General features: G+C 41.0%; 1 long non-coding RNA gene across 1 annotated transcript in view; it reads left to right on the forward strand.

The window, feature by feature from the left end:
- Positions 1–15,631: 15,631 nt before the first annotated feature.
- The window catches only part of LOC123351283, a 69,549-nt gene continuing 60,807 nt past the window's right edge, over positions 15,632–24,373 (forward strand). The window contains exon 1 of the long non-coding RNA XR_006573986.1: positions 15,632–15,720. This is a non-coding gene — a long non-coding RNA (uncharacterized LOC123351283). The remainder of the gene's footprint in view (positions 15,721–24,373) is intronic.

The following is a 24,373-nucleotide window of genomic DNA, read 5'->3' on the forward strand; positions in this document are numbered from 1 at the left end:
AAGGTGGTCACCCTTCCCTTTATATTTATGACAGGGTGGGTGGCACTTATTCAAAGATGACACACAGAAAATGTCTCCTGCAGAACATTCAGGAAATAAAACAAAACCATAACTTATAGCTTTAAAGATAAGCTAGGAATTCTTCAATTTTATATGTTGAAAGTTTTTTTTTTATGGGAGTTAGCACTTAGATGTTATGCCTTGAGGAAGGGACCATCTTTTCATTGTGTGTACACAATGCCTAGCACAATGGATTACTCCCCCCGGTTGCATCCGACGAAGTGGGTATTCACCCATGAAAGCTCATGCTGCAAAACATCTGTTAGTCTATAAGGTGCCTCAGGATTCTTTGCTGCTTTTACAGATCCAGACTAACATGGCTACCCCTCTGATACTTCCCCCCGGTTGGAGCCTCTAGGCACTACTCAATACAAAAATATAAATAAGCACAAACACCATACTAGATTAGAACACAATATGGGTTTTTGGAAGAACTATTTTCAAACAATGCATTAGGCATATTTATGAAGCTTATGAAGTTGACAAGTTAAAACAGAAAGTAATCAATTTCTCACACTTATCAACTGAAATTTCCATCATCTTTCATGAATCTAAGCTAGCATTAGATAACACATATATAATTAGTATTAAATGGGCTGAAGATAAATACATTTTTCAAAGGAAAATAAAACCCACTGCATTTCCAGTTACTCAAAAAAATTGAAAAAAAAAGGAACTCTGTGAGGTGAAGCAATTCCTCCCCAAGAGAAAACGTGTTCTTCCACTGGTTTAATCAAAATGTCCTATCATTTCCCTAAAGAGCCTTCTCTTGCTTCTTCAGCTGAATTTCTACTCCTCTTCTATCCTTCTACACAATGTTGTCTTAGAAGATTGCAGCCATATCTATACTTTATCATCATTGAAATCCTAGTAAAGTAGGATTCTTGGACATTTGATGCATGTATGCATAATTAGAAAATGATTCAGCTGTGCATTCCTCAAGTGTCTTAAACTCACTGAAAGTTTAGACTCCTTTTTGAATATTCTTACTCACATGAGTAGCTTTTATTGATGTGAGAAGCCCCAGTTAATTAAACCAAACTAATCATATAATTGAGCATTTGCAGGATCAGGCACTTGGTTATCTACTAATTTGTATTTAAATTATGCTTCTTTTTTGCAAAGATATTAAAATCAGTACACTCCATTTAAGGATCCAGTGTGACCAGCACTGAAGCAAACAATAAATGTAGCAAATAGCTTTCATTTAAGTTGAGTAGAACCATTCTGACAAAATGCAAGATGACAGAAGCTCATTTAAGTTGTGACAGATGTGCTAGGATATTTATTCAAAATTATTATGTGCTGATGAATATCTGTCATATAAATATAAATTTACCAAAACCATTCATTTTCCCAATTACCAGTGGGAAATCATGTATAAACACAAAAAGTATAGTATGTAACAACTAACACCTTAGTTATTTTTCCTTTGCTCAATCATAAACCTATAACCGACATATTTTAGTGGGTATTAACATCTACGTTCAATGAAAACTGAAAGCATTCAAGATTTATGAACACGTAGTTCTCATGGGAGATAGTTTTGAACTATTGGAGGGGAATAGTTGGGAGAGGAGATTAAGAAGTGTAGAGCTGAACTGCTCATACCCTACATCACTATCTGAATAGACAGAAGTGACCAAAATGTTTTACCCTCTGACTGCTACTCGCTGGCTGATGTGAAATGGGATCTCAGCCCATCACCTTGTAGATAGATATACATATGACAAACACCATCTCTGGAACTGACACTCTAGACAAGTTTCATTCAAGAAGTCAAAAGACTGAATGGATGCAGAGAATTAATTACCTTCACAGATATGGGACCTTTCACAGAGTCTCTTGGGGATAGTAAATATGGTAGAGCACAGGCACTCTATTTCACAAGCGACTTTAGAGACATTGTGTAAATGGGTCCCTCCCTCCCTTTTTTAGTCTACCCATTAAAACATAATAGTACTGAAGTGTCACCTGTGACCATCTGGAACAGGATTGTTACAGCTTCTTTTATTCACAATTTTAATGCACTTGGGAAGGGAGCAAACACACAGTTAGGGATGTGCTTCAGTGTCTCTCTCTTCCATCTTCCCTCAAAAGAAAAAAAACCCACAAACAAAAGATGGTCCTACTGGAATGAGGGACAGTATTATACAAAGAGTAATCTCTAGAATGACTGATGGAAATCCTTACCCATTCAGATCAATTCTTCTGAATACTTCCAATGCAATTTTAGTTTCAGTGCTAGACTGAGGGCTCAATTCTACACTTTTTTTACACAAGAACGTGATCGTTTGGAATGATCGTTTAAATGCTAAAAATATACTGGTGCTAGAGGAAGAGGAACAGATCTGAGTAACCTCCATTCTCCCCTTCTAGAGGCCATCATTCCCTCCTTCCCCTCTACACAATTAATTTAAAAAAGCTGCCCATCCTGCAAGGTTAGGATCCAAGTGGGATTAATTGAAATAGAGGTGTCTTTACCCCAAATCATGCTTTTCTAAGCAAGCACCACCTGTTTTACTTGCAGTTTCTTATTGAGGTTTGATTTCCCCCCCACAACCTACTTTAAAATAACTCATACTCCAGCCCTCCCCTTCCATTCAGTGAAGGAAAGGGCTGTGAGAGGAGCACACTGCAGAACCAATCAGGGTATAATTAGTTTGCTTTGACTCCTGCACACTTGTGACCAGGGGAAGGAAAAAGCAGTGTAGGATGAGGCAAGTGCTGTAGGAATACTGGGAGGTGGAGGGATGTAATTTCTTAAAGTCCCAGAACCTGGGGTCATGTGATGAGATGCTGTCAGTTTCCATTAAAACAAGAGTGTTTAGCTCATGTTTGTAGAGAAGAGCTTGAGAATGTGGACCCAGAAAGCTCAAAAACACCCACAAGTACCCAAATGTGTGTGTGTGTGTGTATATATATATATAAAGCACTCATGGTTTTCTGCAGCCTGACTTAAGATTTTTGAGCACTGTAAAAATATGTTACAACTTAAGGGGGGATGTAGCAAAGATGTATTTATTTTTACCGGGCAGAAAGTCTGCCTCTCAGAGTCTGATCCTCTGTGACCTTCCTGCTGTCTGCCTCTAGTTCTGCAACTGTACAGCAATTCCTTCAGGACCCCACTAACTCGGCAAGGAGACACCTCCTTTGTATTATACCCAAATTAATATGTTCCTTTCATTATCTAGCCTTCCTGCACATCTGTTTTCCTACAGACAACAACACTGGCAACAAAATTGAGCATCCCCATACTGCAGAAGTAGTTTCTGGTTTCATTGTTCAGATTTTCTTGTTGCAGTCTAAAACAAGAGCACAGTGCACATTGAACCAGATGATTGAAGGGATGATTTTAGTTCAGGTGTACATGGAAGGCATTAAGTCATACAACACTTATAAAGGCAAGATTCAGGAAGTACCTGATGGCCAAAGACGACATAGAAGAACTACACCAGCATGTCATTTTTCTTGCAGTGGTAGTAAACAAGGAGGAATTTATCCTACTCATGGAACTCCTGGATCACCTGCCAGGTGTATACAGACTCGCAGAGAAAATTGCCAGCCAAAAAAGCACTGCGTCTCCTAGTGCTTCATGTTTTCTTTGAGGAAACAGAAACCAGGTGTTTCATTAGCAATAAGGAATACAAACAGAGGTGCCAGCATTAATGCAGTGGCACTACTATTTGTCTTCTAGCTTCTTCCAAGAGGCAACTCCAGACTTTGGGAGCCCCAGGTCACTCCCCAAGCTAGGCCCCTCCTGACACTTGATCCTCTTTCTCCATTTTCACTCATCATACCACATCAGAGAGAGTCCCTGGTAGAATTAAAGAAAATTAGCATCCACTTGTAATTGGGAATGACTGATGGCATAAGCAACCGGGAATCCAGAGCCAGGATGTGTGCAGCAGGCATTTGAATGGCACCTGTGGTGATGATCTATCCAGTAGTTTATCCAAGATTGATTCAGGATTAGCTCACTGAACCAGTATGCAGTACCAGGAGACTTTGAATGTACTAAGTGTACATTCCATTCCTAACTTGAGAACTGGACCTAGACCACTAACCTGCCTCATCTTTGTTTTCTGTGTATGTGTGTTTAAGTAATATTGTGCTAAGCCTTCCAAGCATATATTGGGTGCAGTTTATTATTTTAGTAGTACAATAATTAGATGCACTTAGTTTTGTAGTATTTTATGTTTGTTATATTCTGAAGAAAGGGACTAAAAACTAAAAGTCAAAGGCAGATTGTTAACACATCACTGAATAGATTTTGGTGCTAAGTACAACTTGGCTCCATGAAAGGGAGATGTTACAGTATATGTGGGCTGTAGGAGGGTTATATATGGAAAACAAATGTCAAATCTCTATTTTTTCCCCCTGAACAAAAAAAGTCTTTAAAACTAAGAAAAAATGAGAGTAAATCTCTTAAAGATAGTTCACTTCCAATGGATAAATTATGTGAGCATACCAGTACATTGGTGTTTATTTTTAAATGGTTAGGATTTCATAAATAAGATTAGAAAAATCTACACTTTGTTACTCTATGAAAAGGCAATTGTTACACTTTCAAACACTGTAGTTAACATTTCTTTTCCCAGCACTACTTATAGATATGGTAACCATATGTTTCATATTCACTCGTCAGGTTTTTGATCACTTGCATAGATGTGTTAAAACACTAAACAGCTCTAACATTTTTAATTTACAAGTTTAGAGTCCAGTCTTACAGTTCATATGCAGGTAAATGCTCATTAACTCCAATTTTGATCTGCACTGACCAGGGGAAATAGTTTAATAAGAGTACATTCTAGGTTAAAAAGCTCTTTATGGAATTTCGAAACATATTTTAGCAAATTTAATTAAAATGGCTGCAGAATCAGACCTTTGGCATCTTTATTAGATATAGATAATAAACAATAACCTATCCTGAAAGGCAGAGTGACCTATATAGTAGATCACTGGACTGGGTCTCTGGAGATCTGGTTCTATTTCCAGCTTTTCCACTGGCCTACTGCATGATTTGGGGCAAATCATATGGCCTCTGTACCTCAGTTTCCCACATCTGCAAAGTGGGGATGATTGTTAAGAGTGTGTGTGTGTGTGTGTGTGTGTGTGTGTGTGTGTGTACTCACATATTAATAGCTCTAATATAGCATTTTTCATCCGTAGATTTCAAAGCACTTTCCAAAAGACACAGATATCTTGTAGCTACTTAACCGAACTACTCTGAAACCAGCTACTTTGTCTCTTGTGCCAAATACTTGAAATGTCAAGAGAAAACCTTTGTTTCTTGTCCCATTGCTGCTTCAATTGCATTTCTGACCTGAGTCCTCCCCTATTAAGAATGATAAAAAAGGGGGTCCATCTATTGGCCTGTTTTCAGATGTGATAGCATCTGATATGCCCATGCTGTAGGAATGAGTCACTCAAAACAAGGGGATAAAGAAGCCTTTTAACATTGGGATAAGCCCTGTACCAGGAATATCTCAAGAGCCACCCTATCCGAAAAGGATACATCAGCACTAGTAGCCAGAAAACCAAAGATAGAACTATTTTTCTTAAAAACCAATAGCAAATCCCACTGACCCATGCTTCCCCCCCAATCTGAAACTTCAATATATATATAAATAATGCTTTGTCCCCACCCACACAGTTTCCTCCCTGCTCCCTCCCCCACCTGCTGATAAAAAAAATTACTGTTATTGAAGAGGAAAAGCATCCGAACATAAGTTATGGAGAGACGTGCTTCATGAAAAGAGATGATACAATGTTTGCGTGCTATAGAAGGTTGACAAAAAAAAGAAGTGATTATTCCACGGATAACTATTTTATTGGCGTCTCTGAGAACACATTTCTCTTATTGTTAATGTTCTAAAGTACCGCAGGTGCTTTCGGCTGCAGATGTTTCTCTCTAAAATGTAACAAGCCCCTAAAAATGTTTTTTATAAATAATGAGGTAAAGACCAAACATTAGAAAAAAAATGTGAAGTTGACTGTAGTGTGAAGAATCTCCACAAGAATCAACATACCCAATGTGTGGGCTAGATCACAGCTGACCTTGCACAGGGCACACAAGGGAAGGAGAGAATTCAAGGAGCTTTTTGTCATCTTTCCTCCCCTCCTCCCTACACTGTAGCAGGGCAAAACTTAGCACTGTGACTGTACCACCAATGAAAACATCCCTAAAAGGGCAGGATGTCTGGCCCCAGAAGGCACTGAGTTTCCCTCCCTGTGTCACTTCCTACCACTGCTTTTCTCTCTCAGCTTCTGCTCCAAGATAAGATGAAAAGAAACTGTCAGGGGCTGATAGTCTAATTCCCTCAGGGAGGCTTCTCTCTGTGCCTTTGACAGGAGCCTTCAGGGTATGTCTTTTCTCCTCCCCAGCCTTATCCCTTCTGTGCTGGGTTGCTCCCTTTTCATCCCTTTCTCACATGCTCTGAAGGGCTGGAGGGGCAGGGCTACCTGGGCCCAGAACTGTCTTTTACCCCCTTCTGGCCCCATGTGGGGTTAGTATATCCCATCGCATGCCCCATGGAGGAGGTACAACCTAAATTTTCCATTGAGGCACCAAGGATCTCTGGGAAGAACAATGCACTGTTGTGCAGATCCTAGGCCATTCCTGAGAAATGCCTTGCACTGTGCTACTCTCTGGGAAACCAGCTGACAGATGGATGGGTTTCCTTCAGTCCCTGATACCATTTGGTACTCTCTCTTCTTAAGTTCTCTTTCTGACTGCCATGGGCTACTCTTCCTCACAATCTGCTTTTACTCTTCAAAATGAGTAGACACTGCAGGGTGGAATTAATATTACTTCTTGCTAGGGACTTAAACCACACCTGGTCTCTAATCACTGAACATTTTAAAGATTACTATTACCTCATTCAGGATTGACAGTTAGGACCTCTGTATTCCTAGAGCTAAAACATTGTGCATTGAATACATATAAGAACTAAACTCACTATAACTGTAAAGACACCACTGACACAAGGTACATAGGTAATGCACAGTTACTACTATGTGAAAATTCCATGCTGGTATCTGACATTAAACATTGCAATATTAGTAAAAGCATAGTTTTTAGCAATTATTCAATTAAAAATCAAGTCAGGAAATGAAGATGGTCGCAATGACCGACCCTTGGCTATAGGATAAATCTAAAATCAACAGAATGTGAACCACATATTTATGGACATATTATTTCTATTCTTTGTTATATGCACAACACAGCTAAAGTAATTTTGCTGTAGAAACCACCTGCATTTCCTGGGTTTTTTTGTTTGTTTGTTTTTTTAAATATGATGTACTAACAGAGGTTTCCTGCCTATCTCCTTATACAATCTATAAAATTGCTGGGAGAGACTATATAGCAATAAGAAAATACTGATATTGACTAGTTTAGTTTTAGGGTAGCTTTGTTTCAATCAGATTTCAGATAAATTCTATAGGGGGGAAACATTCACCTCACTGCATGACAGATTAGAGGTTTCATGTTCTATATTGTTTGCAGGAGCTGTGAATCTTTACACTGTGAAATAAGCTGGAAACTCCACCTTCCATCTGCATAATTTTAGTTCCCAGAAAAGACTTGGACACACTACCATACTTTGAATAATGGTATCTTTATTTTCCCTCTGAAGTTAACTTAAAAACCTGGAGACCACATAGGAAAAGTTAAAAATGAGGCATAATTTTAACAATCTAAAATACATACGTTTTACACACAAGCCTTGTAAAAATGGTTATAGCAACTGCATTCAAAGGGGCATGAGAAAGTTCTTTTAAAAAAATATTTACCACAAAGATGCAGGTTGTATAGGATTTTGATACATTAAATCCAAAAACTACATTAAGTTTGGAATTCAAGAGTCAAGAAATTCATAAAAGCAGCAAAGACTAATACGGCTACCCCTCTGATACAAGAAATTCATAGTTAGATTTCCACTGTAACTTTAACCTTGCCTCCTTCAATCTATGAACAGTAAAGTCTGATTGCATGATTATAAAACAATTTGCAATACCATATTATGCTGTATTTGCCACATAACATAACGGAAAGGAAAGGCACTTTTATCTATATAGCTACTCCCATGAGTAAATATGTTGATTTGTGTTTAGCCTTTTTAAAAAATAAAATAAAATTGAGTTATCTGAGAAAAATCCTTAAAGCATCTTTATGCACAACGTTTGATTATATTCCCACCTGCACATGGACAAATCATAGTTTTATGAAACTTTCCAAAGAAACTTCACTTCTTAGTTGAGACCATGCATGAAAAAGACTGCAGTCCAAAAAGGAAATTGAGGAAGCTTTCAGAGACAGAAAATAAGACTTAATCCTGGTCGTTGTAGAGTCAGTAGCAAACGGAACTGACTTCACTGGTAGTAGGATTAGGCCCTTTGAATTAAAGGGCTTTTTTAGACCTTTCTTTTTTTTTTACTAAAAATCACTCCCACAAAAGGTATAACAGCTTAGAGCTACTGTATACAATGTACATGATGAAACTAGCCACCTTGATTTCAAAGACAATATTAACAATCAGTTTGTACTACTGGGTCTTCTCTGGACTCCCTATACCAATTTGGGAAGAACAATGTTGACCACACTAGCCACAGAGCGATTTGCCTTGTTATGTTGATAGAACTGCATATTGTTTCAGAGCCTGGTGCTATGCTTCCAGCTGCTCAACACAATTCTTCTCAAAATCATGGAGACCCACGCTTATGGCATAGTGTCATGCAATACAATCAATCACCAGTTACTCAAAGGCCATGTCAGAAGCATCCATTTTGAACAGATTTTGTTTCAGGATGTCTTTAGAGCATTTCATCTGCCCTCCACGCTTACTATTGCTGGAGCTCAATTCAAAATATACGCCTTGTTCTGATAAACAGGTCTCAAGCATACAAATTACATGGCCAGTCTATCTTACTGGGCACCAGATCAAATAAGCTTCAATGCTGACTGAGGAAGTTTTGTCAGGACATCAGCATTGGACTCTTAGTCTTGTCATGGGATGCCCAGCAATCGTCTTAAGTGTTGCAAATGGAAACCGTCAAGTTATCAATGGCATATTAAAAAGCAGGTCCATGTTCCGCACCCATAGAGGAGTGGTATGAGGACTTCAGACAAAAATCAAAGCTTATAATACTGTTGACAGATTCAACATTGCTTCCATATTTGGTGATGACACTGCTTTTGGTGATGACATAGTACTTTATAAACTGAATCTCATGACTTGGAAGCAATTAAAGTTTTTGGTATACTTTATTTAGATTATTCTGTATAATCACAGAAAAGAACTTTATGGACCAGAAAGATGAGCTCAAATGTGAGCACCTGATGGGTAAAACTATTGGAAAATATTAAACCAAATGTCAGTATGAACAAATAAATCTTTGTCTATCTGTAAAAGGCTAATGCAAAGAAATGAAGTCAGGGACATGTAGCTATACATGTTCTCTAGTATAGCTTGGGATGAATGTCCTCCATTTAAAAAAAAAAAGAAAAAAAAAAAGGATCGGTTACTTCCATAACAGACAGAGTCCTAATTATCTTTAAAACAAAACACAATCCTTCCCCTCATTGAACCCAAGTTATAAATTTGAGACATTGGGCAAACATTAAAATACAGTATAGTTAAAAACATTATGCAAACCAAATATTTAAAATAGATTTTAAAATTAAAAGTATCGTTAGCTAGGATTTTCTAGGGACAGAGAAATATAACTTCCATTATGGACCAGACCTATAGTTCACCTCAGCCAATATCCTATCAAACCAGGGACTAGCATCAGATGAAGATGAAAAAAACCAGTGATGGAAAATAGTGTAACAACATGTTTATGGAGTAAATTTCTTAACCAAAGAAGTGGTTGATTCTGTCCTGAGACATGGAGGGGGTTTACTATTTTTAATCTCTGATTATTCTTATTACTCAAATGTCTAATCTTTTTTATCACTTCTAAGTTTTTGGGAAGCTCAAACTAACATGTGGAACTCACTGCCATATTTTATGGCATATTTTATTGTGTAAAATAAAAAAAAAGTATTTTCTTTACCATTGCATTTCAATGTTATTGATTGAATCTTTGAATTGTTCTGGCCCGTGACTATTGCTCCTAGGCACTATGGTATTACATAAATTATATTATTTGTATGATTCCAGGATTGTCACTCTGAGCCCTAGGATGTCTGTAGAGTCAGTGTGAAGCTGTGGAAGCAGCTACTAACATGGATAATGGTCTTTAAACAAAAGAGCTATCACTGCTTCAGTCATCACTGGGTTTCGTGGTTCTTAGCCATGTGCACTTTTACAAATTACACCGATGTGGCAGCATGTGCATTCAGCTACTAGTAATTATGAGAAAAGGTAAATAAGAATCTAAAGTGGAATTCTTCAAAACATTCATTATTTTGTGCACTGCAGCTGCATCAGCTTTTTTTCATCCTATTCCTAAATTGATTCGCCTAATATTTTTAATTTCTTCTCATATGGAAATATTTCCATGTCCCTAATCATTTTTGTTGCTCTTCTCTGGACCGTTTTTCTACTTCTACTCCAGACTTCGAGATGGTGTAGCTGGTTCAGCCCTGAATTATGCCAGCTTCCCCCTAGAAAGGCTATCCAGAGTGGTTTTATAGTGGTGCTATATGAAGTGGTGCTTTATGAAGAATACCCTTTTGGTATCAATAACCTCTTGAACCTTGCCATTTAAACACTGGGTGAAATCCTGGCCCCTTTGCAGTTAATTGGAGTTTTGCCACTGACTACCCTACAGTCAGGATTTTAAGCCAGTATTTCTCTCCCCACTCGTTTTTTAAAAAGAGTATGTGCATTCATTCAGTGATTGTTATGATTTGGTTAAATATCTTTGTGAAGGGGTGGAGTCATCACTAGCACCTCCTTGCAGCCAAGAGTGGTGTAGCAGCCCTCTCCCCCATGAGGTACCTCCTGCTGAGGGTCACTCTGGGTCTGCAGTGCTCTGCCTGTTCCTGTGACTTGACCCTCCAGTCAGGTCACTTTAATGTCTCCACATTTCAGGGCTAGTCAACAAACAAAACCAAGTGAAATTAATAAAAATAAAACAAGTTTACAGGTAACAGAGGGGGAATGGTTCCCGCTCTAGGTGTGTCAGTATCTGGCCTTCCCTTTTTTCAAGAAGTGGCCACTGGGTAGCAGTCAGCTAGGGAGCTCTTGCCTTCGGTCATCCCTTTCTTCAGGACCTGAAGGTCTGCTCTTCTCTCTGGTTTGTCATCAATGGATCTGGGTCTCTTCCTCTTATGCTCCTCCCTCAAAACACTGACATTTCTCACAGATGTGACAGACTGAAGACACCTGTGCTATTAACTCTCGTATTGTCCAGTGTGGGGCTTCTATAACCAATCACAAACTTCCTTGCTGAGTTCAAAGATTTTAATTTCCTGACTTTTCCACTTTGAGGTCTTTTCAACTGGCTTCCTCATGATTACATTTAAATCACCCATTCTAAAGCTTTTAGTGTCACAGGACTCATTTTGGCACAATTCCTCTTTTGCAGCTGTTGACTAGCTGCATGGTAACTCTGTGCTACCAGTTCCCACTGCTACTAGCACAGAACTCCACACCTGCCTTGGGAACTATTCATAAAAGCAGCAGTCCTGCTGTTGCTCCTAGGACTACTCTTAATTCTCATTTTGCGTGTGTGTGTGTGTGTGTGTGTGTTTTCTAGCCTGCTAACTTCCCAACCCCAAGGCTTTCTCTGAGCTCTGTAAGAGGGAGTTAGAGGAGTTGCTACATGAAAGCCTCTCTATATACGTTAGCTATCACACATCAAGCTGTTTATATAGACAAGTGGTATAAAATTGTAAGGCAAACCACTTCTGGAAGACATTCTTCTTATATATGTAACCCCCAAGGAGATTACCTAGATTCCTGGGGCTCTGTCTGCCTACAGCTCGGAGGGAGGGAGGGAGGGGGGGGGAAGGGGAGCCAAGGCAAACTCAGAGTCTGCCCGGCAACCAACAGGGAGTGAGATGCCTCTGCCAGGGAGTTCCGGAAAGGGGAGAAGCCATTTTTTTGAGTCAGTCTGGAGCCAGCCAGGGCAAGGACTGTGTGGGGAGCTAGTAAGTCCCAGGCCTGCATGCAATGTTCCCCCTGAGAACTGGCCTCTAGGGACCTGAAAACAAGATCCCTCAGCAGGGTTTTTCCTTCTCCACTGGTGATTCCCAGTTTGTAGAGTTTTGCTAGGAAACTTCCCCAGTCAGGCTGAATTAGCCGTCCAGCTCCCTAGGTGAGACCAGTCACCACGTGGTCATCTCTGTTCTGCCTGCTGTGTGTGTGTCTGGACGCTGGGCTAGGAGACTATAGTTTGGATTTTAGTACAGATTTTAGTATACCTTAAGCCATACACCCCTTTTTGGTGAGGGGTGTATCCCTGAGACCAAAGCAGCCTGATTCCTGCCTGAAGAGGATCCCTGCCAGCAGAGATCAGCCCCTCTGCAGTGACAGGAGTCCAGAGTTATCTCTGAACCTGAGGATCATTCATGGAGTTTGTGAGTTTCCCATCTTTTAGTTAGTCAGGGAATTTGTTTTGGGGACTCTCTACTCCCTGAACTGTGTCCTCAAGCCAGGGAGTAAGGATTAGGGGGTTTTATAACCAGCTGCATATTAAACCTGTGGAGTAATTTATCACCTTCTCCCATTTGTGAGCCCTTTGGGTTGTACTGAACCCAGTCAGCCACACTACTAAATCACTGCAGAGAAGAATCTTGTGGTCAAGTTAAGTGCAGACACAAAATTATAGTATCAATTACATGCAGGAGTAAATTGTGCCCACAAAACATGAAAACCCATTAAAAAATCAGACTCTTAAAAATATCAGTTTCTGATCATCATTATTTGTATTGCAGTAGGGCCTTTGAGTTCCAGTCATAGACCAAGGCCCCCATTATACTAGGCACTGTGCAAACAGAATAAAAGCAAGAGTATCACCTTTTCTCCATCACGGTTTAATTCCACACCTCTGCTCCTATCTAGCTGGATTACTCTATCGTTCCCTCCCTTCATTTGATGTCTGCTTTTGGATATCATCACCAGTTTAAATGTAACATGGCCAAAATTGAATTCATTCTTTGTTGAGCCATATTTATGACTGTCAACACTACCACCACCACTATCCTTACCATCACTTAGGCTCATAATCTGTGTTTTGTCTTTGACTCTTCTCCTCCCCGTTTTTCCTTACATGCTGGCCTTATCCAAATCCTGTTGCTACTTCTTTCATAAGATTTTTAAGATCTATCCTTTTCTTTCTGTCCCTAAAAGCAAGTTCTTGTACAGGTCCTCCTCATTTCCCACCTTCACTATTGCAATACCATCCTCACTGGCTCTGAAAACCTCATTAATCCTCTTCAGGCCATATGCAGTGCTGCTGCCTAAATTATATTTCTTTCCCATCATTTTGACCATGTCTCTCCCCCCTTTGAATTCTTTCACTGACTTCCCCATATTCCTGCATCAAATGCAAGCTGTTTGTGCTTGTCTTCAAAGCCTGGCATGCCCACCCTTCCCATTGATCTGCCTTCTTGTTTCATTTCTTGTCAATCCCTTACCTCCTATACTCTGCAAACACCATCGTGTCTCCGTGTTTGTCAATTTGTGGTACAAGGCCTGATCCTTTGCATCTGGCAAGTCTGTAATTGGCTTGAGTGGTTCAGGATTGGAGTGATAAATATCTCTGTGCTTTCTTCCACAATGGCCTATGTTCATTGTGTGCCCTATCCACAATCATTCACCAAGTCCGTAACCCTAAAACATGGTCCAGTACCAGCCTAACCATGCCATTTATATGCTGCAGCCCTCCTACCACACACACATTGTAAGCTGTACCTTATTTTTATTTTAAGCTCCTCAAGACAGTAAATATGATTTACTGACTGCTAAGTGCCTAACCCATAAGATCACTACCAGAAACAAAACCTCTTGTTAGGGGTCTGATCCAAAACCCACTGAAGTCCATGGAAAGAGTCCCATTGATTTCTGTAGACTTTGAATCAAGCCCTAAATGCCTCTATATTATTCTGAATTGCATGTGATGAGGGCTGGTTTGTTTGGTTACTAATTTGCATAGTATAGACAGCTTGCCCTATGTATCTGCACAGGGGAATAAAATACTGTAGGATGGATGCCTTACTTGCAAATGTGGACTGCCTTCTTTGTGGGTTACAGCAGAGCAGGAAAAGGAGCCCCTGCCTCTCCCACCCTCGCACAGGAGAGTGTGGACTGGGAGTGAGCAGAACTTTGATTCTACCCATCCTCAACGCACCAGCTCTGAGCCAGCCCGGGGAGGAAGGATCCCTGCTCCAAGTAAAGGGCTATCACGCATTCCCTCTGGAAAGTTGGGGACGACACCAGGAACAGAACTGAGAATTGTATTTTGATTCTGGTCTGCCACTAGAAGTGCCACTATGCATAGCCCTGTCTCAGAGTGTCAGTAACTCCACAATTGGGATTGTATTGAGAAAGATCTTGCATACCCTTCCAATAGGGCACCAAATGGATGTGACTGTTAAAACTCAGTGTTTCATTCTGCGTGCCCTTTTTACATTTTATGTCGCTGAATTTAACAATTTATTTTAACACATTTTTCAGCAAAAAAGGCTGTGTACATAGACTATAATTCTTTGGCTTTTCCCCTTTTTCTCATAAATAGCTGCAAAGAGAGAGAAATAATGTCTTTCTTTCTTAAAATAGCTTTTTTTTGTTTGTGTGTGTGCAACAGATGTTGTTTCCATAAATTAGTTTATAATTTCTTTCATAACTCAGTCAGAACAACCCTTCCATTTATAGTCAGGAAATAAACTTAGTGCTGCATATCATTCTTGTAATTATGTAACAAAACTGCACTTCAGTAGATGAAAACCTTGGCCATCAATCATTCAGTTTAGAGTATGGGCAACTTAATCTTCTGTCGCACCAGCTGTGCACGGCTCAGCCACATACACAAAGGATTTGTTAGATTTCCACAGTATGAAGTGTAAATGATTAGGGTCATAGATAATAAATAGGGAGACAGAAAGCAAGCTAGTTAAAGAGAGTGGAACTGTAGTACATGCAGTAATTGTGAACACTGTACACAGCAAAAAAAAAATCATTTTGCAAATCTACAGCACCTACACATGTTTCTGTCAGCTGGGGAGGAAGTGTAAATAATGCATTACACATTACTCCTTCCCTTTCTTTTGATAGGGATTTTGGTGGTGGAAAATGGGAGATAATAGAATAAAACCGATCTCATTGCTCAAGTGGTCAGTTTGAAGAAGACTTAATTCTAGGCTTTGAAGTTCAATGTGACAATTGAGAGAGTAACAACATGAAAGAATTTTTTAAAAAGAGTAGGCAATATGACCAATTAATCTATTTCAGGATAGTGTTCATGTAATACTAGTCTAAGGCAGGGCCAGTCTTAAAACACTGAAAAAGAATTAACAGCAACGAGCTTTACTTTCTCAACAAGATTTACATTATATTTTTAGTATTCATAAAAGGTGTTGTTTTGACAGCCCTGAAAATGGAAGTCCCCAGTTTATTCACAGAACAGATGCAGCAGGCTTCATGACAGGGCAAGTTTCTTCCCACTGTCATGCTGATGTGCCTGGAGGAATGTGCATCTCTAAGGGTGAGTCAAGTGGCTTTTAAAAGAATTGACTAGTGAACTATGCTTCTTTTATGAAACAGGCTTACTGTATGACTGCAATAATCCATATGGAATCAATGCAGTGTGATGATATGCTCCATATACCTTCTGTAAAGAGAACGCCACAGGGCTGAATGCATCTGAAGTTTTCAGATGATAGATAGTTCCTCAAAAATGCCAAGTGTAATAGAGCTGGGTATGGAATGTTGGGATTTTGTTCCATGTAAAATTTTGACTTTTTGGAAAAACAAAACCAAAAACATTTTAGTCAAACTGAAATAGTTCAATTCAGAAGTGTCACCATGGTGCCTCACGGGAAGTGTTGTATGGCTATCTTCTGTCCCATTCTCCTCTACAGACCAGGCTCCCTGGTTTAACCTATGTCTTCCAGGCACATGAAAAAGAGCTTTGATGGAAATTTTTCAGCCGAGCCTAAAATATACATTAGGCAGGATCATCAGGGCTAGAGTTGGAGCTTAGCTCATGAGATTCTGTAAGAAAAGGTCATGTGATTTTAATGCTATTGAATCCAATTTCAATACCTAGGGCAAACTTAATCTGTTCCTAAATCCAGATCTGAATGCAGCTTCTTGAGTCCACCTCAAGGTAGTTGGATCAGCTGGTCAGTAGTACAATAAAAATCCCTTAGCAAAATCAAAAGAAACCAAATCCATTAAAAGCTATCAGAAAAGCATAGGAAGCTGTAGCAGGGTGGACCCTGCTCCTGCCCTGAAGGGGTTAAAAACAGCCCTGGGATAGGGCTGTGGCAGGAGAAAACAGCCTCTAGGCTGGGCTGATTGGGGGAAGTGGCTGCAGGTGAGGCCACGCCCCAAACTGAGCCACAGGCCTTATAAAAAGGCCAGGGAAGCCAGAAGCCAGATAGTCTCTCTCTGGCTATAGAGAAAGATGGGCCTGGCTGCTTAGGGCTTGAGAGTGGATACCTGAGTGAAGCAGGGCTGGGGAAGGCTGAGGACCCGGGGAGCTCCAGCCTAGAAAGCCCCAGGCTGCAGCCTAGCGAAGGGCCAACTGGTACTGGGGGTTGCAGAGGCAGCCCAGGGGTAGGCCAAGGCAGCAGGTCCAAACCCTCCTTGCCAGTGATGAGTAGGCTGATACTGCAGTCTGCCCCAGAGTGTGAGGCTAGACAATGACTGGCAGTAGCCAAATACTGAGGCAAGCTGGGGATAGAGGGTGAGGGTTCCCTAAGGAGGGGAGACCCAGAGAGAAAGGGGTTACTGCTAGGGGGCAGCACCCCATATAAGAGGGCACCAGGGTCCAGGGAGGGACATGGGGGCCAATAGTAAACAGTTGGATCACTGGCCTGCAGAGGGCGCTCTGAACGCTGGACTGAGCTAATTCCTGGAGTGACCAGCAGGAGGCGCCGCGGGGGTGAGTCCGACCCGTTACAGAAGCATAAGTTAAATTCAATCATTTGAATGATAGAATGCCACATGCTCAAATGTCCTCATGAGATTTCTGAAATAAGAGGACATTTTGAGAACTGTTCTGCATGATTTCAGCCATATGTGAATAAGAAAACAGGTCCCTCTTTCTTTAGGTTTGGGCTGAAATTATCAACAGCAAAAATGGGTTGAGATCCAAACCCTCGAGCCTTCTGAAGCATTTGAACTTAAGTTCCCAACTTCGTATGTAATATTTAAAAGAATGCAACAGTTTCAATTAAATGAGTTAAACTGTGTTATCAAGACAAAAATAACAAAAAAAAAATTACTAAGAGAATGTATGCAGCCACCCTACAGTTTACCATGCAGTTTCACATGTTTTTACAGTATTTTATCTGTCATTCTCAAAGTTAATAATACAACCCTAAGCATTGTTTAACACAGCATATTTTGTACTACACAGAACAAGTCAATTGAACTATAGAATCCAGAGAATTCCATGACTGGAGAAATTCTTTCCTCCTCCTCCTCTTGCGCACAAAAAGGACTGTGCCTTTTCCTGGTAAATTGCTTCTTCTAAAACACTCTTCTGACTTACAAACGTTTGTAGCTAGGTCAGGGGTTGGCAACCGGTGGCTCGCGGCTCGCCAGGGTAAGCACCCTGGGGGGCCGGCCCGGTTTGTTTATCTGCCGCGTCGGCAAGTTCGGCCGATCGCGGCTCCCACTGGCCGCGGTTCGCGGTCCCAGGCCAATGCGGGAGGCAGGAAGCCGTGGCCAGAACATCCCTCGGCTCGCGCCGCTTCCTGCCTCCCGCATTGGCCTGGGACCGCGAACCGCGGCCAGTGGGAGCCGCGATCGGCCGAACTTGCCGACGCGGCAGATAAACAAAACGGGCCGGCCCGCCAGGGTGCTTACCCTGGCGAGCCGCGAGCCACCGGTTGCCAACCTCTGAGCTAGGTTATATGTCACAGGGCTTGGTTAAATGACCGCAACTATTAGAATGGGTCCATCCAAATAAACTTTCTCTCATGGGGTTCTGCTATGGAGGGAATGTGTACTTTTCTCTCAAACACAAGCTACCCATTGATGAGTGGAGACAACTTCCTCTCTTCATAAGAGGATGGAGTTGACAATCCAGCCTTTCAGGGGGCAAACGTGAAATTTCAGTTGTCATATTTTAACAAGGTGCAAACTGTATGCTGTAGCCGCAGGCAGAATTCTGGCTTCAGAGGCCCATATTTTTGTTCTTGGAAGTTTGTCTTCATTATCATGGCATTGAATGGTAAGAGCTGAATGCTTGAAAAACTTGACAAACACTTAGGCTCTTAAATCCTTTTGTGAAGCTAGCCCTATCTGCCACTTTAGATGTTGAAATCCCAGAATCAGGCCCCACTGTGATTCTCACAACTCCTGAAAAGCTCCTGCTGAATACTGTAGGTGCCTAAACTCGCTTGGCACCGAAATTTTTACAGTAGAAGTACTCCTCTGGTTCGTGCATCAGATTGAGGCTGAGGTGTCTGGGCACCTGGCATGGGGCTGCTGCATGCTCAGAAACAGATCAGTAATGAAAGAATCATTGGGCTAGAGAGAAAGAGGGAGGAAGCGTTGAAATGCGAGAATGACTGTGTTGCCTGTTAGAGCATTTATCTGAGAGATGGGAGACCCAGGATCCAGTCCCCCTGCTGCAATGACTAATTACTTAGCCAGAGTGGAACAATAATAATAATAATACTTAATAATCTTCAGCAGGAGTAACTGAGAGACCTCCCACCCCACATCAGACTATCCCATAGGCCAGTAGTTAGGGCAATCACCTGAGAGGTGACAGATCTCTGTTCAAAACCCTTCTTCTCTGCAGAAGGAGGGGGAGCTTGAACCAGGAGTCTCCCACACCCAGGTGAGTACCCTACTGAATGTGCTTAAAGTTATGAAGGAGGGTCTCCTCTCCCCCACCACACACACCTCTAGCTTCTTAGAAAAATGGTATAGGCTTCTAACTCCAGGAGACTGCCGCTGAGAACACCAAGCAGAGGGAGGCACCTCCCTGCAGCCCAGGTTTAGGCTCCAAATTCCCTCTCCCTGGCATCTTCTACTGCCCATCTGAGGTGAGAAGCTGCCTAATGTGCTGGCTTTTGTGAATCCCAGTCTAAGGTGCCAATGTCTCCTCATTCATTGTATAGGGTGTCTAGGCACGTACGTCAGACTTCATGATTCCCAATGATTTTAAAGGCGCATAAAATTCAGGCATGGAGACACTCAGCATCTCCTTTCCTAAGTTTCTTTGTGGATCTAGCACTTATCTGACAAACAATGTACCTCCACACTCTCTCACCTCCCTCCACCCCAAAAAAAGCTGACATACACTATTAAGCCAACCCTACTGACAGACATTAGTCTGCAGAGTTATGATTTCTGAATATCTTATATCTTTAGATATGATCATTTCTTCCATCTCTCCCCATGCAAGCCCTCCCCAATATTATCTTCAAATCATAGCTGCCTAGAAAATGTTAAAAGTTATTTTCTGCTTAGTATAAATTCTAGACCTGGGCTAACAACTCAATTCATATTCCACATTCAGCCCATTTTTCAGTTTGAATTATTCACAACCAGGTTTTCATGTTTACAAATGTGTTTATCACATATAAAAGAAAATCAGAATAGTGCATTACATGAAGTACTCATGCCTGCACTTCAAGTTACAATCCCCATATTACAAGATATGAACCCATAACTTCTTTTGGGCAAAACTTCCAACCAGTATATTTTGTATCAGATAGAAACAACAATTCATCTAAAATCTTCAAATTGAAGGAAGGAACTTCCACCACCCACTGCCCCCATCTCCCCCCCCCAAAAAAAAGAAACAATGTTTTCACACTGGAAGGATTTTCAAAATAATGCCATATGAGAAGACATACAAAATCAATCACTCATTCTCTATATGAAAGTTTTGACACTAGCAGTTGTTTATCTCAAGATAGGAAAATTAACTTCTGGCTGGTGTGACCACACTTCTCTCATGCTATGGGGGAAAAGGGCACTCGATGTAATCATCAGTCATTCTCATAGACACTAGTTTGCTAAATAAATTTCCCTTGTCTGAAGAGACAAAAGAGGGTTGATGCTGTTCTGACAGAAGAGCCTGATGAAAGAATCTGTATTCTCTCCCTAGTCCTCCCCTTCCCCCACACCAGAAAGGAATCCTTTTTCTAATCTAGCAACTAGAATTGAGGAACAGTACAATTATTTAAGGCAGGGGTCAGCAACCTTTCAGAAGTGGTGTGCCGAGTCTTCATTTATTCACTCTAATTTAAGGTTTCATGTTCCAGTGATACATTTTAACTTTTTTAGAAGGTCTCTTTCTCTAAGTCTATAATATACAACTAAACTATTGTTGTCTGTAAAGTAAATAAGGCTTTTAAAATGTTTAAGAAACTTCATTTAAAATTAAATTAAAATGCAGAGCCCTCCAGAATGGTGGCCAGGAGCTGGGCAGTGAGAGTGCCACTGAAAATCAGCTTGCATGTCACCTTCGGCACCGTGCCATAGGTTGCCTACCCGATTTAAGGCATATGAAACAGCAAGACATCTTCACACAGTAGATTCTTTATTATTTGTATTTCAGTAGCTTGTCCTCCGACCCCATACACACATCAAATCCAGACTGGGTTCCCAGTGCACCCGGGCAATGTACAAATGTAGACTAAACGTATACAAACGTATATTAAAGGTACCTCTACATGGTGGGGCAGTGCACTCTACAGAGGTATGATTTCTAAAGTTAATGGGCAGCAGGTTTAAAACAAAAGGAAGTTCTTCTTCACACAGCGCACAGTCAACCTGTGGAACTCCTTGCCTGAGGAGGTTGTGAAGGCTAGGACTATAACAGGGTTTAAAAGAAAACTGGATAAATTCATGGAGGTTAAGTCCATTAATAGCTATTAGCCAGGATGGGTAAGGAATGGTGTCCCTAGCCTCTGTCTGTCAGAAGGTGGGGAGGGATAGCAGGAGAGATCATTACCTGTTAGGTTCACTCCCTCCAGGGCACCTGGCATTTGCCACTGTCGGTAAACAGGATACTAGTCTAGATGGACCATTGGTCTGACCCAGTATGGCCATTCTTATGTTCTTAAAGTGCATTAATGTGTTGAGCATTAATGATCCAGGTAGACATTGCTGGTTCGCACTAAAGGCTCCCTAGTGCACTTTAATGTATTACCATTTCAAACAGCACTATGTTAAAGCTCACCAGCAGAGTCTGTATGGACCAATTAATGCACAACACATTAGTGCTTTTAGAAATCACACTCTCTTAGAGCGCATTGCCCCACCACATAGACAATCCCATGCCAATAAGCTTGTGTAACTCACCGGTAAATGTGAATTACAGGTCCCATTTGCACTAATCCACAGAGGATGTGAGTCTGTGACAGCCCTCCCTAGTGAGCCTTGGTTCTATAGTTTAAACAGTGCCATTTAGTTCTGGAGATCCCTAGTTCAATCCTAGTTGTGTCAACCCTAGTGGCAATCCAGTAAGAAAACCACAGCAATCCAAATCCCAGTGAGCCCCTACTTATGTAACCATCAATGTCAGAAGTTCCTACTGTCACCCTGCCTACCCATTAGTGACTGTCAGTTACAGACATCGCAATAGAAGTGGGCCTTGAGGAGAGATTTGGAGAATAGTATAGTGATTTTTACAAGTTATTTTAAGGAGGATATTCTAGATGAAATTAACTATTAGTAAATTGTTTGCACGAGGTCTATGTACTACTTGAGTTATTAAAAGTGTATTTAAGTGGTATTTCACCTCTGGACAGGCTTCATGCAGGCCCTCTACACAGGGGTATCCCCCCCTCTTTTTTTTATAAGGGGAAGCTTGGAAAGCATCATGCATGTGCTCCCAGGAGGAGCAGAGAACTGGGCAATGGAGACTGCCACCATTGGCAAAGAGGAGGTGGTGAGGATGACAAGACACGGTACAAGAGAGGATAAACAGGGAGAGGCTTGACTAGGAAGGGCCTTAAATGGCAAGGAAAGAAGCTTGTATTTCATGTGGTGGTAATTGAAAATCTGACAGAGGGAGTCAAGAATGGGGTGGCATGGCTAAGGAATGGGATTTGAGCAGCTATGGTTTGTATGCACCTGAACGGGCAAGAGAAGGTGTTAGGAAGGCCAGAAAGAAGGAGGTTGCAATAGTCAAGATGGGAAATAAGGGCCTGAGAGAGTTTTAACTATGTACACAAACAAATATATGTGTGTTTATCAGATAAATTCTCTACTGATGCTTTTGCTGAGAGTTTTTGCTCTTCCAAAGAACGGAGGGGTAGTGAACCACCTGCAATGCTGAGAACCTGCTGAGATTGAGGAACAAGATTCCAGATACAAAAGTGCCAGGTTGCTGACCCAGAGCAAGCAAGCCCTATCTAGAGTCCTCTCCACAGCAGTCTTCTGTATCATGGACGTGGGAGGAAGAGCAATGGGTAGTAACAGGAAGAGAGGTTGCTCCAACACAAGACAAGCTGCCAGATGCTTTCAGAGTTAGAGGGAGCAGGAAAAAGCAGAATTTCATAACAGGAATGGAACAGGCTTGTGCATTGCTAGGACCCTTCTCCTGCTTTTACTCCATTTGCTGAAACAGCCGTACCAAACTTCTTACTTGTGAGCTCCCTGCTTATGGCAGTGGTGTGGAACATGCTCCAATCACTCTAATACCTGTGCCAATCACATATGTAAACTGTAGAAGTGTCCTGGGTGAAGGGGGCATGTAGCTGTTAGTACAGGAAAGTAGCTGCCAGTGCGAGGGATATGCTTTGATTAAAAAAGAAATGGCAGATAAGCTGCAAACTATTCAGCTCTTCTTTGATCAGAGTTTTCCAGAATATGAAGCTCTCATTTATTAAAAAACACTCATTGGTCCAGATCGAACTTGGTGTAATTCTACTTCAATGGATGTACACCAGGGCTGAATTTGTCCTATTGTTTTATTGACTGTGAATGCTGTTAAAGATTACATGGACTTCTGTTATGGAAAGTCTAACATCTAGGATACTTGCAGTCTAATTTCAGAAGATCAGTTTACTGAATACAACATGCACACACTACATTTTGTGTAACATTAAAAAATATAAATACAGTATCATCTTGTTTTCACTCCAGGCTTTAAAGAACATAGAGGAAATGCTATTATGTTTTCTGCCTGTGATGGCAACATAATAAAAACAAATCCTTTTATGTGCCAGCAGTTGACTACTAAATGGTCTCTTGAAAACTAGAGTGTTATGAATAGCTGTGGCTATTTCAGCCCCTCTTTATGAAAGAATGTAATTTTCTTGATTAGACCACGAAAATAAATGAGAATACAACCCAAGGGAAGAAGGATGGGGCAGTGAAAGGGAAAGAAATCAAAGCTTCAGAACTCTGAATAAAAGTAATTTGTAAAACTTCTGAGATGGAAGTAAAGGAGTATTGTCTTATTCTCCTCTGCTATGCAACTAGATTACATGTTTAGTAGAAGACAGAAAGTGCCATACAGGAGTAGACCAGTGATCCATCTAATCCAGAATCTTATCACTGAAGGTAGCCAGAACGTCAGAACAAAATACAAAATCGCCATAGTGAGTGAACATATGATTAGTCTGTGACAGATATTGCAACTGTGTGCAATATTTTGGGGGACTATATTGTGTTCAGTGTATGAATGGTTTATGTATGCAACGCCAGGGAGGGAGGATTGCCACAGCTCCACCAGGAACTAAGAACACAGGGGAGAGGTGCGATTAAGGTGAATCACTCAAATTGCAACCTCCTAATCCCTGAGAGGTACCACCCCTGTACCACCCACTGGGGAGGTCTACATATACGGGTTCAAACTATAGTTTGAACTTCTTTCTGACTCAAAGGGAGATGTGTAAACTTAAAACACCTGAGTCAGAAAGAAGTGGGACAAGTGTCCCTGCCCAGAGACAGGTGACAGCTGGAGACTGGACTAGATACTCCAGGAGTGGACTCTGGGGAGGAAGGTACAGATACAGTTCCCTGAAACTGATATATCTGGCCCTAGGCAAAGTTATTTTCCTAATTCTTGCCACTTATATGTTGATTTATACCGTGGAGCATGAAAGTTTATATACCTTCTAAAATTGTTTGCTTTATCTAATGTATCTGTGAATGTTCTCATCCTCCATATAACACAAGAATAAGAAGGTAAATAAAGGTACTTCTTGTGTATA

Source organism: Mauremys mutica, chromosome 1 (assembly GCF_020497125.1).
Source record: "Mauremys mutica isolate MM-2020 ecotype Southern chromosome 1, ASM2049712v1, whole genome shotgun sequence".
NCBI classification, from domain to species: domain Eukaryota; kingdom Metazoa; phylum Chordata; order Testudines; family Geoemydidae; genus Mauremys; species Mauremys mutica.